Source organism: Notamacropus eugenii, chromosome 3 (assembly GCF_028372415.1).
Source record: "Notamacropus eugenii isolate mMacEug1 chromosome 3, mMacEug1.pri_v2, whole genome shotgun sequence".
Classification (NCBI taxonomy): Eukaryota; Metazoa; Chordata; class Mammalia; order Diprotodontia; family Macropodidae; genus Notamacropus; species Notamacropus eugenii.
The window spans coordinates 216,877,617-216,896,495 of NC_092874.1; positions in this window are offsets into that span (position 1 = coordinate 216,877,617).

The following is an 18,879-nucleotide window of genomic DNA, read 5'->3' on the forward strand; positions in this document are numbered from 1 at the left end:
TTCCAACTTCTTTACCTCCCTCCCTCTCCACCCCTTCCCTTTGGTAGGCAAGCAATTCAATATAGGCCAAATCTGTGTAGTTTTGCAAATGACTTCCATAATAGTTGTGTTGTATAGGACTAACTATATTTCCCTCCATCCTATCCTGTCCCCCATTACTTCTATTCTCTTTTGATCCTATCCCTCCCCATGAGTGTCGACCTCAAATTGCACTCTCCTCCCCATGCCCTCCCTTCTATCATCCCCCCCACCCTGCTTATCCCCTTATCCCCCACTTTCCTGTATTGTAAGATAGGTTTTCATACCAAAATGAGTGTGCATTTTATTCTTTCCTTTAGTGGAATGTGATGAGAGTAGACTTCATGTTTTTCTCTCACCTCCCCTCTTTATCCCTCCACTAATGAGTCTTTTGCTTGCCTCTTTTATGAGAGATAATTTGCCCCATTCAATTTCTCCCTTTCTCCTCCCAATATCTTTCTCACTGCTTGATTTCATTTTTTTTTTAAAATATGATCCCATCCTCTTCAATTCACTCTGTGCACTCTGTCTCTATGTATGTGCGCATGTGTGCATATGTGTGTGTGTAATCCCACCCAGTACCCAGATACTGAAATATTTCAAGAGTTACAAATATTGTCTTTCCATGCAGGAATGTAAACAGTTCAACTTTAGTAAGTCCCTTATGACTTCTCTTTGTTGTTCACCTTTTCATGGTTCTCTTCATTCTTGTGTTTGGAAGTCAAATTTTCTTTTCAGCTCTGGTCTTTTCATCAAGAATGCTTGAAAATCCTCTATTTCGTTGAAAGACCAATTTTTCCCCTGAAGTATTATACTCAGTTTTGCTGGGTAGGTGATTCTTGGTTTTAGTCCTAGTTCCTTTGACTTCTGGAATATCCTATTCCATGCCCTTTGATCCCTTAATGTAGAGGCTGCTAGATCTTGTGTTATCCTGATTATATTTCCACAATACTTGAATTGTTTCTTTCTAGCTGCTTGCAATATTTTCTCCTTGACCTGGGAACTTTGGAATTTGGCCACAATGTTCCTAGGAGTTTCTCTTTTTGGATCTCTTTCAGGCAGTGTTCTGTGGATTCCTTGAATATTTATTTTGCCCTCTGGTTCTAGAATCTCAGGGCAGTTTTCCTTGATAATTTCATGAAAGATGATGTCTAGGCTCTTCTTTTGATCATGGCTTTCAGGTAGTCCCATAATTTTTAAATTATCTCTCCTGGATCTATTTTCCAGGTCAGTTGTTTTTCCAATGAGATATTTCACATTATCTTCCATTTTTCCATTCTTATGGCTTTGTTCTGTGATTTCTTGCTTTCTCATAAAGTCCTTAGCCTCCATCTGTGCCATTCTAATTTTGAAAGAACTATTTTCTTCAGTGAGCTTTTGAATCTCCTTTTCCATTTGGCTAATTCTGCTTTTGAAAGCATTCTTCTCCTCACTGGCTTTTTGAACCTCTTTTGCCAATTGAGTTAAGCTAGTTTTCAAGGTGTTATTTTCTTCAACATTTTTTTGGGTCTCCTTTAGCAGGGAGATGATTTGCTGTTCATGCTTTGACTTCATGTCTCTCATTTCTCTTCCCAGCTTTTCCTCCACCTCTCTAACTTGATTTTCAAAATTCTTTTTGAGCTCTTCCATGGCCTGGGCCCATTGGCTGGGCTGGGACACAGAAGCCTTGATTTCTGTGTCTTTCCCTGATGGTAAGCATTGTTCTTCCTCATCAGAAAGGAAGGGAGGAAATGCCTGTTCACCAAGAAAGTAACCTTCTATAGTCATTTCTTTTCCCTTTTCTGGGCATTTTCCCAGCCAGTGACTTGACCTCTGAATATTTTCCTCACACCCACCTCGCCTCCTGATCCTCCCAGCCAGCGTTTGGGGTCTGAGATTCAAATGCTGCTTCCAGCCTCAAGGCTTTATGCGGGGGCAGGGCTGCTATTCAGTGTGAGATTAAGTTCAGATGCTCAGGTTGGGGCAGGGCTGCCTCTCAGGCTCAGTTCCCTCAGGGGGTTTATGCACAGACCTTCAACAATGGATCCAGGCTTCTGCCTGCTTGGGGAGCCCCAGTCTACCGCTGCCCCTCAGCTTCTGTCTCCCGAGGGGGCCCAAGCCATGGGGGCACCTCACTCCCACCTCGACACGCCAAAGAGACTCTCTCACCGACTCCCGTTACCTGTGGGTGGAGGGACCCGCGTGGCCGCTGGAGATCCCGTCCCTGAAGCCTGCTCGGATCTCTTCCTCTCGGTGCCGCGGCCGCGGCAGGTCTGGCCTGGGCTCCACGTCTGCAGCGCAATGGACCTTTTGCGAGAGGTTTGCAGGTCCCTCTGTGGGTGGAGGGACCCGTGCAGCCGCTGGAGATCCTGTCCCTGAAGCCTGCTCGGATCTGTTCCTCTCGGTGCCGCGGCCGCGGCAGGGCTGTACGCAGCTCCCAGTCCCGGCACCCAGTCCGCAGCATGAAGGACCTTTTGCGAGAGGTTTGCAGGTCTCTCCGGAACAGAAATCTCCCTCGCTCCAATGTTCTGTGGCCTCTGGGTGCAGAATTCACCGTGAGTTACTTCTTTGTAGTTGTTCTATGGGTTGTGGGTTCAGAGCTATGTGTATGTGTGTCTTTCTACTCCGCCATCTTGGCTCCACCCCCCCTAGATGCTAACTTTAAACAAACATAGCCTAAGGATGAGGATTTACAGTTATCTGAAAACTAATTGTATTTTGTATATAGACCTAGCCCTCTCCTTTCTGCTGAAAGCAGTCCAGTTCTTCTAGTTATCCATTAAGGACTCATCCTTGACTTTTTACTTTCCCTTTCTCTCTCTTAAAAACAATTATATGCCAAGTGCTATTGTTTCTATCTCCACAACACCTCTCCCCTTCTTTCCAATCATTCAGCTGTGATCCAGGTTCTACCCCCATAAACTCTCATCTGGACTATTGCAATAGATTTGTAATCATTTCCCCTCTACTTGTGTTTCCTTCAGTTCCCAGGTGGGGAACCTGTGGCCTGGAGGTAACATGTGGCCTTCTAGGTCCTTAGGTATGGTTTTTGATTATGTCTGAGTTTTATAGAACAAATCTTTTTATTAAGGGGATTTGTTCTGTGAAGTTTGACTTCAGTCAAAGGGCTACACTTGAGGACCTAGAGGAACACAGGTGGCCTTGAGTCTGCAGGTTCCTTACCTTTGCACCAGACTGATATTCCTAAAGCACAGAACTGACCAGGTCACTCTTCTCTAAGAATCTTCAGTGTTGAGTAACTGGGAGTCAGAGCCAAGATGGCAGGGACTTGCTGGAGCTCTTTTCCCAAGCCCAGCCAAATATCTATTAAAATGACTCTAAACAAATTCTGGAGCTACAGAACCCACGGAATGATGGAGTGAAGCAAATACTCAGCCCAAGACAACCTGGAAGGTTGATGGGAAGTATGTATCATGCCACACTGGGAGCAGAGCTTAGTCTAGCATGGGCAAGAAGGGGGGTTATGGGGGAACCTGAGCAGGCCTTGGAGGGACTGAATCTCTGGCACCTGTGGTGGTTTCCAGACTTCATGACCCCAAAACTCCAAGGACAATTTGGAAGGTCAGTGGAAAAAACCTGTGGGACCTGTATGAGAGAGGAGAGTAGTTTTGGCCCCAGTTCCAGAATGGTGGAGGGGGAGGAGCAGTCTGTGGCAGCAATAGCAGGAGCAGGGTCAGTGACAGCAGCTGTTTCTGGAGCTGTAGGTTCATAGACTGAGGGGAGATCAAGTGGCTGACAGTAAACGCTCCCACTCCCACTGGGAGCAGAGAACTACCTTGCCAAAGAGTTCAGAAGTCAAGTAAATGGCTGGGGAAATGAGCAAAAACTGGAAAAAGAATCAGACTACAGAATCTTACTTTGGTGACAAAGAAGACCACAATACACAAACAGAAGAAGATAACAAAGTCAAAGCTCCTACATTCAAAGCCTCCAAGAAAAATACGAATTGGTCTCTTGCCATGGAAGAGCTCAAAAACGATTTTGAAAATCAATTAAGAGAAGGAGAGCAAAAACAGGGAATAGAAATGAGAGTGATGCAAGAAAATCATGAAAACTGTATCAACTACTTGCTAAAGGGGAACCAAGAAAATGCTGAAGAAAATAACACTTTAAAAAATAGACACTCAAATGGCAAGAGATCCAAAAAGCCAATGAGGAGAAGAAAGACTTAAAAAGCAGAACTGGCCAGATGGAAAAGTTGTTCTAAAAGCTCACTGAAAGAAATAACTCCTTAAAGATTAGAATAGAAGAGATGGAAGGTAATGACTTTATGAAAAATTAAGAAATTATGAAACAAAACCAAAGGAATGAAAAAATAGCAGACAATGTGAAATATCTCATTGGAAAGACAATTGGCCTGGAAAATATATCCAGGAAAGATAATTTAAAAATCATTGGACTACCTTAAAGTCATGATCAAAAAAGAGTCTAGATATCATCTTTCAAGAAATTATCAAATAAAACTGCTCTGATATTCTAGAAGCAGAGGGTAAAATAGTTATCTAAAGAACTCATCAATTACCTCCTAAAAGAGATTCCAAAAGGAAATCTCTTAGGAATATTGTGCCAAATTCCAGAGCTCTCAGGTCAAGGAGAAAATATTGAAAGCAGCCAGAAGGAAACAATTCAAGTATTGTGGAATCACAATCAGGATAACACAAGATCTAGCAGCTTCTACATTAAGGGATCCAAGGGCTTGGAATATGATATTCCAGACTTCCGAGGAGCTAGGATTAAAAACAAGAATCACCTACCCAGCAAAACTGAGTATAATACTTTAGGGGGGGGAAATGGTAATTCGATGAAATAGAGCACTTTCAAGAATTCTCAATGGAAAGACCAGAGCTGAAAAGAAAATGTGACTTTCAAACACAAGAATGAAGAGAAGCATGCAAAGGTAAACAGGAAAGAGAAATCATAAGTGACTTATTCTTTACATTCCTACATGGAAAGATAATATTTGTAACTCTTGAAATTTTTCTCAGTGTTAGGGTACTTGGAGGGATTATATACATATAGACAAAGGGCACAGGATGAGCTGAATATGAAGGGATATATCTAAAAAAATAAAATTAAGGGGTAAAGAGAGGAATATATTGGAAGGAGAAAGAAATAGAATGGAGTAAATTATCTTAAAAAAGAGCCAAGAAAAAGCTTTTTCAATATAGGGTAAAAGGGGGGAGGTGAGACAGAAAGAATGAGCCTTACCCTCATCACATTTAGCTTAAGGAAGAACTAACATGCACTTTCAATTTGGTATGAAAATCTATCTTACCCTACAGGATGATAGAAGGGAGGGCAAATGGGAGGTGGGGTAAATAGAAGTAAACACTTTTAAGGAGGGATAGGGTCAAAAGAGAGAATAGAATAAATGGAGGACAGGATAGGATGGAGGGAAATATAGTTAGTCTTTTACAGTGTGACTGTTATGGAAGTGATTTGCGAGAGTACACAAGTATAACCTATATTGAATTGCTTCCCTATTTAGCTGAGATGGGTGAGAGGGAGGAAGGAGAGAAGTTGGAACTCAAAGTTTTAAAAACAAATATTAAAAATTGTTTTTACATGCAACTGGGAAATAAGATATACAGGCAAGGGGTATAAAAATCTTTCTTGCCCTATAGGAAAAGCGAGGGGATGGGGATAAGAGAAGGGAGGGGTGTGATAGAAGGGAGGGCAGATTGGGGGAAAGGGGATATCAGAATGCATACTGTCTTGGGGTGGGTGGAGGGGAAAGATGGGAAGAAAATTTGAAACTCAAAATCTTGTAGAAGTGAATGTTGAAAACTAAAAATAAATAAATTAAAAAAAAAGAATCTTCAGTGGTTTCCAATCACATTTAGTAAATAAATTGAAACTTCTGTGTGACATTTAAAGACCTTGATATGACTCTAATTAACCTTTCCAGATGTATTTCAGCTTATAATACTTTCCCCTATATTCTAGTCAAAGTGTCCTGCTGGCTACTCCCCATACATGATGTTGTTTCCATTTTCCATGCTTAGTGTTATTCTTTCTCATTTCTTTCTATTGTAATTCCTACCTCCGTTCAAGGCTCAACTGAAGTGCTGTCTCTTAGATGAGGCTTTTCCCTATCGCCCCTCAGGTACTAATGTTCTCAATACAAATATTTCTTTTTATTTACATATATCTTGAACTTAATTGTGTGCGTATACACACACACACACACACAATTATATATATATGTGTATGTGTGTGTGTGTGTGTGTGTGTGTGTGTGTGTGTTGTTTTCCACCTTCTACTCCCACCTCTTATTGTTGTTCAGTCATTCATTCATTGTATAGTCTATGGGGTATTCTTGGCAAAGATACTGGAGTGGTTTGCATTTCTCTCTTCTGTGGATTAAAGAAAACAGAAGATAAATGACATACTCAGGGCCACACAGCTAGTCTGAGGCTGGATTTGAACTCAGGTCTTCCTGACTCCAGGCACAGCATGCTACCCACTGAGCCATCTAGTTACTCTCATTTCTTAGTAGAATTTAAAAGTCTTGGGGAAAGGGACTGATTTATTTTTATCTTTGTATCCCCAATGCCTAATATTTCTTGGCACATAGTAGACTCTTCATAAATGTTTGATGATTTGAATTTTTCTGTCAATTATCTATTGTATTGACTTTAAAGATCACCTACCAAATTTTGTAGAAAAATTCAGAATTTTTCTAGTTTATAAATAAAAAGATACTGGCTTCTCTTTCCTAGACATGACTTCATCACTAAGACCTACTAATTATAGTAGATCAAAGACACAAGAATATATTATCTACTTTAAAATTTAATTTACTTTCCAACCTTCAGGGTCCCTTTTAACTTTTATAACAGATTCTATTTCTTACCTTTTCTTTATCCGTCAATCATAACTTTAGCACTTATGCTCTTGGAATATCCCTTGGTAGCTCCTATTTGCTTCTTTTCTTCTTTATTTTTATTCCACAAAGACTCCAACATGGTTCATAGCCTACTTTGGAAAAGTAGAAGTAGAATTAAAATGAAACAAATTTTCTTAAAAAAAGTAATTGAAAGTTCTGTTCTATTATTTAGCTATGGTGCCTTATTGCACAGCTGTATGATTACATATTAATTTGATACTGAGATAATTTTGTGCTTATCAAGCATTTGGGCAGTGAGGAGGGATATGTTAGGACAGGAAGGTGAAAGACAGTAAAAGACATAGAAAGGTTATAGGGCTCAGAGTTGTTTTGGTGCCTACAGCAAATATGTCTCATTTGTCTGAGGCATGGATGCCTCATGGAAAACTTCTGAAAACAAAAACAAAATAAAGCCCCACACTAAAGCTGAAAGAATCTTTCCTCTGCTCAGCATCAGATTTTGTAAACCGATTTTAATCTTTTTACCTACTAACGTAAAATTGTATTAAAAAAAGAAACCCTTCATTGTTTAGATTTTTATTCCTTTTGAGTAAAACTTTAACCTATCACTTGTGGCATTTCAGGAATATTGTGGGATTAATTACCATGGAAATGAATTTATGGACTCAGAACTGGAAGTCGACATAGAGTCCACTTAAAGTAACTTAGGCAGACTATACAGGTTCTGGAGAAGTGAACTGTAAAATTCTCATCTCACCTGTGGCTCTGATGCTTCACCCTTTGCATCCTTAAAAAAGGACTGTAAAAACATCATCCACAATACAATAATGTTCTGTGAAGATAAATTCATTATACCCTAGCTTCCTTTAAATTGAACAGTAATAAATTCTATTCATTTTACAAAATCAAAAGAGCTTTGCAATTTTTTTTTAGTGGAGAAGAATCCCTTTCCTTCTCCAGAAAACCCGAGATATGATAGATAAACAGAAGTGTTTCCATGTACAATGCTTTTAAATTCTTTCCCTGGAGCCATTTGGACTGTGATACATGAGTGACAAGATTTGAGCTCTATGCACATACATGCTCATACACAACCTTTCAAAAAAAAAACAAGGAGACAATATTTAGATGTCTGAAATAAAAATTGTTTGACCAAACAAAATCTGTGTACTGTGTGAAAGAATGAGACTGAGGTAAGCAGGCTCATTAGGTTTGGTTTGACTGGAATTTGTTGCAACACCACCCACCTTTCTCTAGTGCCATTGAAATATTGTAGCCAATTCATCCAGATGCTTCAAAACAAATGTATACTGAAGGCAAAAGAAATAGATGGTATCCATAGAAAAATGATCTCCATGGCTAGGAAATATTAAGGATAGGTTTAAGTTGTGCTCCTGGTTACTAGTCCTTAACAGGAAAGGAATGTCCCAAACTATATATAAAAGGCTTGATTTCCTTCTCACCAAATGTCAGTTACTAAAAGACAACATAACACAAAATGAATAGGAAATAAGCCCATTTATCCAAGCTGATAGCAAATAGAAATTGGAGAATTTATACATATGAAAACGTATTAGACAAAACAGAGTGAATGAACTTTCCCGTTTGGAGTAAGAAAAGTCAGATCCAGATCTTACCCAAGGTGAAATTCCCCAAAGTCTCAAGTGTGATAAGCTGGGGATGGCGACATGATTGCTGTACGGACACACCTATGGATTGGCTTCTTCCCAGAATCTTTCTTTCCCTTTAGGGACCTCTCCCTGAGGAGAATTTGGAACCTCATGTCTTATGTCTTGAAACCAGAAATCAGAAGACCAGGGTCTCTCTCCTTTTCTAAGCTCTAAATAGACTACATTTTACTCACCATGGAAAGATATTTATAGAGCAAGGATTTCTAGAATCTCTCCTAGAATCTATAAACCCTCTGAAAAAGCTTCAAGTCTCCCTAACTCATGAAAGATGATTTATCATACTTTTTCTTTGGTCTTCATGGGCATGTGTGACACATTTCATTAAGGTATGGTCCTAGGATACCTCATATCTTTTAAAAAGTCAAATCCTGCTCAGTCATAAAGGATATTATTTTTAATCTTCAAATAAATTTAATATTTTATCCAAATTAATCAGTAAACTTTGTCTCAACAACAAAAATGAAACTTAAATAATGAGAAATAAAATGCCAAATTTTATGCAGTGATTTCTCAGTGTAAAGGAAAATATAGTTAATATGCATGGTCATTATGTTTAATCAGATAATTTGGTAAAACTGACCAAAGCAAATGAATGTTTCTTCATCTTCCTCTTCTAGAGAACGAGGTTTCAATCACTAGTTGTTATAGATAAATTCTTCATCATTGAATTAAGTGGTGAAGTAAGTTCTTGTCAAAAGCCATGTCAAATACCTTGTAATAATTATTAAAGCTAACATTTGTATAATATTTTAAGGTTTCCAAAGAATTTTATATATATAACCCAAGAATTGAATAGATTTACAAAACTGAATCATGGAAGACTGATCAGATTCCTAATGAAATCATTCTCTGGTGGTATTTATAATATTACCTGTAAGAACAGATCTGTCACAACCCTAATAAAATTTGACTTTAGGTTTTAACTCATTCAAAGGCACTTGAATTTAAAATTTTAAAAGACCATGATTCTCGTAGGTCTCCTAGTTTGAATGGCTGGTCAATGCAGAGAATCATTGTGTCTAGGAGTAAGTAACATTGAAGTTATTTTTCCTTCTCTTATTTTGTGTCAAAGTGATTCTAGTATTCAAATATGACATTAATATGAATAAACTTTTTTTCTCATTAAATGGAGAAATTAATATATCATTCTATACACATTTTCATCCTGCAAGTGAAACTATTTTCTGCTACTTCTCATCACAGCTGAAGAATGATGCATTGTCATTGTCATGATTTGGCCTCTGAAGATGGAAGGACATTAATTTACTAAGGGCCTACTGTGAACAGAGGGTGGTGCAGTGGATGGAGTGCCAGGTCCGAAGTCAGGAAGACTCATTTTCTTAAGCTCAAATCTGCCCTCAGACACTAGTTGTATGACCCTGGACAAACCACTTAAACCCTGTTTGCCTCAGTTTCCTCATTTGGAAAATGAGCTAGAGAAGGAAATGACAAACCATCTCAATATCTTTTCAAAGAAAACCCAAAATGGGGTTGTGAAGAGTCAGATGTTACTGAACAACTATAAGCAGAGTCCTTTTCTTGATACTAGTTATTATGAGGAGGAAGACTTTTTCATAAAATATCAGTAAGTGTAATAAAGTAGCATTTGAACATCAATTTAGGCAGCCCCAGCAGAATCATGGATTTGGAGAGTGAGAATGGATCTCAGAGGCTACCTCCATCTTTAAATGCAGACCCATCATCAATCAACGCTGAGGTCATTTACCATTTTACCTCAGGTTGTAGTCAATCCCTCCCTAATCAAATTTCCAACTGAAGAAGAGGTTTTGAGGGCCGTTAGGCTCCTTTCATGTGGCAAAGCACCTAACACTGATTCTATTCCAGCTGAGATTTACAAGGTAGGGGAATCATTGCTCATACAAAAGCTGACTGAAATTTTCCAGGTTATATGGCAAGAAGAGGTTATCCCCCAGGAGTTCAAGGATGCCTCCATTGTCCATATCTATAAAGGTAAAGGAAATAGATTGTCCTGTGACAATCATGAGGGGGGGTTGTCTCTTTTTTAGTCATTGCTGGCAAGAAGGTCATCCACCTGAGAGCCAGTATGGCTTCAGAAAGGACTGAGGAACAGTTGATATAGTGTTTACTGTTCTACAATTCCAGGGGAAATGCCAGGAGCAGAACAGAGGTCTGTACCCAACCTTTGAAGATCTGACCAAGGCCTTTGATACTGTTAGTTGTGAAGGCTTATGGAAAATTACATGCATCAATTTCATGATGGCATGCTTACCTGGGTTCTAAATAAGAGACAATATTCTTGTGCTTTCTTAGTCACAAATGGAGTGAAAAAAGAATGTGTTGCCCCCATACCTTGTAGCATGATGTTTTCAGCCATTTTGTCAAAAACTTTCAATGAGAATGAACACAGCATCAAGGCCAGCTACCTCAATGATCATAAATTTTTTAAAAGGCTACAAGTCAAGACCAAAGTGAGGAATGCTGGTGCATGATTTTCTATTTGCAGATGATTGCACACTCAATGCACCCTCTGAGATGAGATGCAAAAAAGGATGGACCATGCTCCTTGTGCTAATTTTGGCCTAACAATTAACACCAAGAAAACCCAGATGCTCCATCAGCCATCACCACATCATCCATATGTGGAACCATTGGTTATAGCAAATGGAGAAGTTTTGAATGCTATGGGTAAGTTCACTTACCTTGGGAGTGTTCTTTCCAGGAATGTACACATTGAGAATGAAGTTGACACACTAAGCAGAGCTAACTCAGTGTTTGGGAGCCTCCGAAGGAAAGTATGGAAGAGAAGTATTAGACTGACTACCAGACTGAAGGTCTACAGAGCTGCTGTGGTGACCTCATTGTTGTATGCCTGTAAAAGCTAGATAGTCTACCAGCACCATGCCAGGAAACTGAATTGCTTCCATTTGAATTGTCTTAGGAAGTGAGGATCACTTGGCAGGATTAGGTACTAGATACAGAGGTCCTTACTAGAACTAAACTGCCAAGCATTCACACTCTGCTTCAGAGGGTGCATCCTGATGGGCTGTCCACATTGTTTGAAAGTAAAATGTAAGTTTGACAAAAAGATTGTTTTATGGAGAAATCACACAGGGAAAGCATTCGCATAGTGGTCAGAAGAAACTATACAAAGACACTCAAGGTTTCTCTTAAGAAGTTTGAAATTGATTGTTTGATATGGGAGACACTGGTACAGGACGCAGCATGGTGTGCCCACATCAGAGAAGGTGTTATACTCTATGAGCAAAGTAGAATTGAAATGGCTAAAAGGAAACACAGGTTGCACAAATTTAGAGTGCCACCTCAAATGTTCACATGGACTATTTGTGCCCTATCTGTGGTAGAGCATTCTGAGTTTATATTGGTCTGATCAGCCACAGCTGGACACATTGAAACTTGCCTCTAGTATAGTGATGTCATTTTGATCCTCTTGGAGAAAGAAGGACAACAACCAACCAATTACTTTCTGAGACAGCCTGTTTTACTGTAGTGGATCAAATTCTTAAGATGTTTCTTGAGCCAAAATTTATTTCTTTGTAATTTCTATCCACCATTCTTAGTTTCATCTTCTGTGGCCTAGCAAAACGAGGCTAATTCTTTTCCTATGAGACAATTCTTCAGATACCTGAAGATGGCATATATAAGTGTCTTCTTCAGGCTAAACATTTTCTCTAATAGCAAAGGTGAATGAAGATATGTCCAGTAAGTCAAACCAGAACCCTTCCCATACCTTACTCCTACTGTAGCTTTTATCTCCCTCCTTCTTTACAGATGTGATCCATTTTTATTTTTCTCCTACAGGTGCTTTTGCCATCCTTCTCTATTTTGTTCAAACTTTTAAATCTTATTTGCAACCTGTTAACTATTCAGCCATCCCAACTGTTCCCGTTTAGTCTTATTTCCTGCCATTCCTCCTCAGCAAGGAATTTTTGATATTCATGTTTATTTCTAAGTGGCTCAAATACTTCATTGTATTAGACAGACTAATCAATTTCCTTATATACAGACTGATAAGAGAAATATAAGAAATGATTCCAAGCCTATTTATTATTTTGTTTAGAAACAGAAGGATATATCTCAATTATTAAAGGATAGAATTAGCTAGGGTCATTGTTTTTATATCCTGTTTTGTTTTAAATTTAGCATTCCTAAATTCCTTCAGATTTCTTCTATCCAAGCATTTATTAGATAAAGAACTTGTTTTCCTGTCTCATTATTTAGAGTATATGATTTTGAGGGAAAGTGTTTGGGAGGATATAACCATGGAGCACATGGAAAAAGTCTTAAATTTAAGTGTTCATTTATAAATGTATTTTTAATCTCATCCCAAAAGGTGTGCCTGAACAGGATTAGGAATGATGTTGACATCATTTCATTAACCATAATGAGGAGGAATTTTTTAAGAGATAAACAACTCAAAAAACTTTTATGAAGTACGTAATTAGACTAACTGTGCCATATTCTTGGAGAAAGAAATGGCAAACCATTACAGTATCTTTGCCAAGAAAACCCCCAAAATAGGGTCATGAAGAGCTGGGCATGACTGAAAAATGACAGAACAACAATGACATATTCATCAAAGAAATAAAAAATTGAGTCACTTCTTTACTGGAAAACTACTGTGAATTTCCAGTAATCTAAGTGTATAAAAGAAGAAACAGTTTCTAGACAGAAAATTCCTTGGGTCAATCTGCCCTAATAACTGGAAAACTAAAGAAAAGATATTTGTTAAAGGAAAGTTTTTCTCTTCTATTTCTAAGGCATTTAGTTAAAGTTAGAATTAGTGGTGATTATTGACAAAGTTGTTCATAGAAAAATTGCTTTTCTAAAATGCAAATTAGTCCCTCCTATTCTAGAAACTCTAACAGAATAGAAACTTCTTAAACTTTGTATATTCTTAGAACCTAAAGGTGCTCTGCATATAGTAGGTGCTTAATAAGTGTTGTAGAATTGCAATGTTTTCAAGAAATTAAATATCTGGATATTTCAGGGCAGAGTTTGGGGATGATATGTTAGGAACTGCAAAAAGTGAAGAGAGTGTGGTACAAATCACAGCATCATTGAAATGCTGTCCATGGTTCTAGATAAATGTGGAGACAAGACAAACAAGAACAGAATGGAGAGAACTGGTAGAGTGAGAGGGCAATTTCAGATTTTAAAAGCTTAAATGTTTTAAATTTTATTTCATGAAATATTTCATATCTTTTCTGATATTCCTCTTGAGATCACTTGAAACTGACTATATATGTTTCCTAGGATATACTTTATGCACTTTTCCCCATTTCTCCTGGTCTAGTGAGTTTAGATGAAAACAAAAAGGCCACAAAACATTGTTTTGGTACTATATAACTACATATCATCATCATCATCATCATCATCATCATCATCATCATCATCATCATCATTGACTTGTAAGACTCTTTTGCTAGGCTATAGAGAGTACAAAGACTGGACAGTAAGTCCCCACACACCTAGCACAAAGTGGATTTAAATACTAAATAGTAATTATTTCTCTTTTACCCAGGAGCCCTGAGGATCTTCTCTCAGTTTGATTTTTTTTTTATTAAAGGGGCCATTCCTTGAGCAACTAGTCAAAGAAACCTATTCATTGAATGGGTGTATCTCACTCAAAGTGAGAATGCCATAAGACCTTAGCCTAAAAGGGCCAGGGTCCTCTCACATTGCATCCTGGGCCATCTCCAGCCATCCTGATGAATATCAGGCCACTGGATCCAGATGACACAAGAGAAGAAAGTGAGGTTGGTGACCTTGCACAACCCTCCCTCCCTTACATCAAAGTCAACTCCAAGTTATGTTATCATCTTGATGTCATGGTCCTCTTTGAGAATGAAGGCAAACACAAGAAGAGAGTGCTTATAAATAGAATCAGCAAAGTAAATGAAGCACATAAAACTATAGATGACATAAAAGAGCCACAGGGTAGATAACTTACTCATGTTCCTTTCTAGCTACCCTTGAGAAGGTCTATGAGACTAATATCTTCAAGAAAAAAAAAAAAGTAATGTGACCTTATGTTGTCTTTGCCTAGGGCAGACAGGAGACTGACAGTTTCTGAGAGTAAGAGACTATCTTAGTTATCTTTATTTTCCTCCAGTTTCTAACAGTGTTTTGCTCATAGTAGAAGCTTAATATATGTCTATTGATTAAATCAGTGAGCTTCATATATAGTTGTGTAGTTGAAACTTGGTTTTTCTAGTCCAATCTTTTAGACTCACTATAAAAATATAGTTACTATCCTCAGATAGTCTTCAAAGTAAAATAGCAGGAAAAAAATTACCAATAAAATTTTAGTGTTCATAAGTTGTTCTATTGAATATTTTACGCAGTCCAAGAAAAAAAATCTTTAAAGTTACAGTTGAAATGTTTTCACTAAAACAAGAGTATGTCAATTTCCCTACCAAATGGCTAAGCATGTCAGAAATAAGACTAATTGTGTTTGAGAAGTGAAACTTTCAAAGCTTGTCAACAGAAAGATAATTTCAAAATAAAAAGCAGTTTGGTTTAGAGAAATGGTTTGGTTTTGAATCCCGACTCTGGTATTATGTATGATCTAGCACAAATCACTTAAGCTTTAGGGCATCAATTTCCCCATCTGTGAAATGAGGTGCTCACTGTTGGCTTGGCCATATCTCTTAATTCATCTTTCAGTGCACCCCACCCTTAACAGCTCTTCTAAATATTTTCAGTTTTTCTCAAACTCCCACCTCCATCTTTTGCCTTGCTCCTTCTGAACAAATGTTCTCATCTTTTACAAATTCCTTCACTGGGATCCTAACATTACTCATTCATCTATTTAACAAACACGTATACAGCATCTATTATGTGCAAATTGAGAATGACCATGGTTTAGTGGGTAAAGGGCCAGCCTTAGATATAGGAATTCACTTTGGTTCAATTTCTGTCTCTGTGCTATGCAATTCACATAACTACTCTAAATCTCAATTTTCTTATTTGTAAAGTGATAAAATATGTGGAATCTATGTCACAGGGTGATTGCAAGGACTCACCTTAGAGTATGGTCACAAAGAAGTGAGGACCCTGCTGTTGATTGTGGTCAGGAGAGTAGAGTCCATGGTTTTAGTTCCAAGACAAAGAGGGTAAAAACAGAGAAAGAACCTACAATAGTTACAATGTTCTGAAAGAAGAACAGGGTTCAAATTTAGAAGAAGGCAAAATAGCTTTTTATATAACTTCAAAGAAAAATGGAAAGTGGTCACCAATCCCAAAAGAGTTCTTGGAAGAGCACAAAAGAGACTTTAAATGTCAAATAAGAGAGACTGAGGAAAATTGAGAAAAGAAATGAGTAATGCAAGGATATCAAGAAAATTACACAAAGAAAGTTAACCAATTAGAAAGAAATCCAAAAACTTAACAAAGAAATTAATTCCTTAAAAATTAGAATTGGGCAAGGGGAAGCTATCACAGGTAAATCTGAAGAACATGGAGTATATTATCTATCAGATCTATGCATATGAAAAAATGTTAGAATAAGCAAGAGATAGTATTGTGAGATGTAAAATGGAAAATTTTGATTACATTAAATTAGAAAAAGTTTTGTACAAATAAAACTAATGTAGCCATGATTCAAAGGAAAGCAGAAAATTGGGGGAAATTTTATAGACGGTTTCTCAGATTAAGGCCATATCCCAAATATATGGAGACCTTTGTCAAATTTATAAGAACATGAGTCACTACCCAATTGATAAATGGCCAAAGGATATAAATAGGTAGTTTTTGGAGAAAGAAATCAAAGCTATATATAGTCATATAAGAAAATGTTCTAAATCATTATTGATTAGAGAAATATAAATTAAAAAGTTGGAGTGAATGTGAAAAACTTGAGACACTAATACACTGTTGGGGGAAATGTGAACTGATTCATCTATTTTGGAAAGCGATTTGGAATTGTGTCTCAAAGTGCTATAGAACTGTATATATCCAAATAGCAGCAATAATGCTATTAGGTCTGTTTCTCACAATTATCAAGCAAAAAAGGAAAGTACCTAAATGTCCTGAAATATTTATAGGGACTCTCTTTGTGGTGGCAAAAAAACTGGAAATGGGAGGGATGCCCATCAATTGGGGAATGGTTGAATAAGTTATGGTATATAATAGTGATAGAATACTGCTGTGCTATAAGAATTGATGAGCAGGTTGGTTTTAGGAAAACATTGAAAGACTTTGATAAAATAAAGAAGAATTAAAATATTGGAACCAAGAGAACATTGTATAACCAACAGCAATATTGTTTGAAGAAAGCAGAGAAAGTGGAACACCAATTGTAGGTTGCTTTCTAAAAGAGTCTATCTTCAAAAAGGAGAAGAGATATTGATAGCTAGTGGGGATGGTTAGATCAAGTAAAGTTTTTTGTTTTTTAGAATAGGAAACAGAAAAGTAGTGGATAGGGAGAAACTGAAGATGAGAGAGAGAGAGAGAGAGAGAGAGAGAGAGAGAGAGAGAGAGAGAGAGAGAGAGAGAGAGAGAGAGAAAGGGGTTGATACTTACTCTGAACATGCATTTTAATTATTTTAAATGAACAAGCATTGAAAGAAAAAAGTGAAAGCAAAATCCTTGTAAAAATATTCATAGTCAAACCAAATACATTACTGAATTGGATATGTACAAAAATGAACGTCTTATTCTTCTGTAGTCTATTATCTTTCTGTGTGGAGACAGATGGCATGCTTCATCATCAGTCTCCCTGTGCTAAATCAGAGTTCTGAAGTTTTACAAAGTGGTTTGTCCCTAAACTTTGTCATTTTATAAGTTGTTCTCATTCGTTCTGCTTATTTCATTCTGCATCAGTTTCATATAAGTTTTCCCATGTTTCTCTGAAACCATTCCATTAATCGTTTTTTTGGTATAATAATATTGTATTATAACCATATACTATAATTTGTTCATCCATTCCCTACTTTATAGGTACTTTCTTATTTTTCAGGTCTTCTCCCCGCCCCCTCCCAAAAAAAGGCTGCTATAAATATTTTTGTGCGTATTGGTCCTTTCCTTCTTTGGTGTATATGATAAGTAGCAGCATTGCTGAATTAAAGGGTATGAAAAATTTAGTGACATTTTAGGCATAGTTCTAATGACTTTCCAAAATATCTTGCTATGAATACAACCCCAACGATAGTGCATTGATGTGCCCATTTTCCCAAAGTCCCTCCAATTTTTCCTTTTTTTCTTTTTCTGTCATCTTTTCCAGCCTGATATGTGTGAAAACCCATCCTTAGTTTATTAGTTTTTCAGAGAAATTTTTTTCCATATAATTGTTGCCTTGGATATCTTCCTTTAAGAACTGCCTGTTCACATGCCTCCAGCATTTACCAGTTGGGGAATGGCTCTTGTTCTTATGCATTTTAACCAGTTCCTTACATGTCTTAAAAAATGAGACCTTTATCATAGAAATTTTCTGCAAATATTTTCTTTATCAACTTTATCATTTCCAATTTTAACTACATTGACTTTGTTTATGCAAAAACTTTTGAATGTTATGTAATCAAAATTGTCCATTTTATCTCATGTGAGTTTCTCTCTCTATTTTTTCTCTATCCAAAGATTTGAAAATAAATTTTTTCTTTGTCCCTTTACTTCATTATGTCTTCATTTAAGTCATGTATCCATTTGGAGATTATCTTAGTATAAGGTTTGAAGTATTGGTCTAAATCTAATTTGTCTCAAACCACTTTCCACTTTTCCCAGGAATTTTTTTCCCTTCTGAATGCCTCTATTTTTTCACCCGTAGCTGGCGTCTCTGAAGTTTTTGAATGCTTGGCTATCAGGTACAGGTATTTCTGATGTTGCACGCTAAAACTTTAAACCCTGAAGTTATCAATAAAAAAGTGATAATTTGTATTCTCTTTTTCTATACTTAATATTTCAGTTTTTTTCTTTGATTTCTTTTGTTAGCATTCCTAGTCCTTTTTCAAATAAATGGTGATAAGAGTTTGGTAATAATGAACAGCCTAGCCTTTTCCTTACTTTAGTGTAGAGATCTCTGGTTTATCCCAGTTATGTATAATACTGGCTCATTACTTTAGACAAGTACTAGTTAGGCTATTAAACAAAGGTCCACTTAATCTTATGCTTTTTATTATGTATATGTATGTATGTATGTGTATGTGTCTGTGTTAACAATAATGAATATTGTAATTTGTCAAAAGCTTTTATATCCCTGTGATTTTTTATCTTATCTTTAATATGTTTCAATATATTTATGGTTTTATTCATATTCAACCAACCATAATTCCTAATATTAATACTAACTGGTTATGGTATGATATCCTTTTGATGTATTGT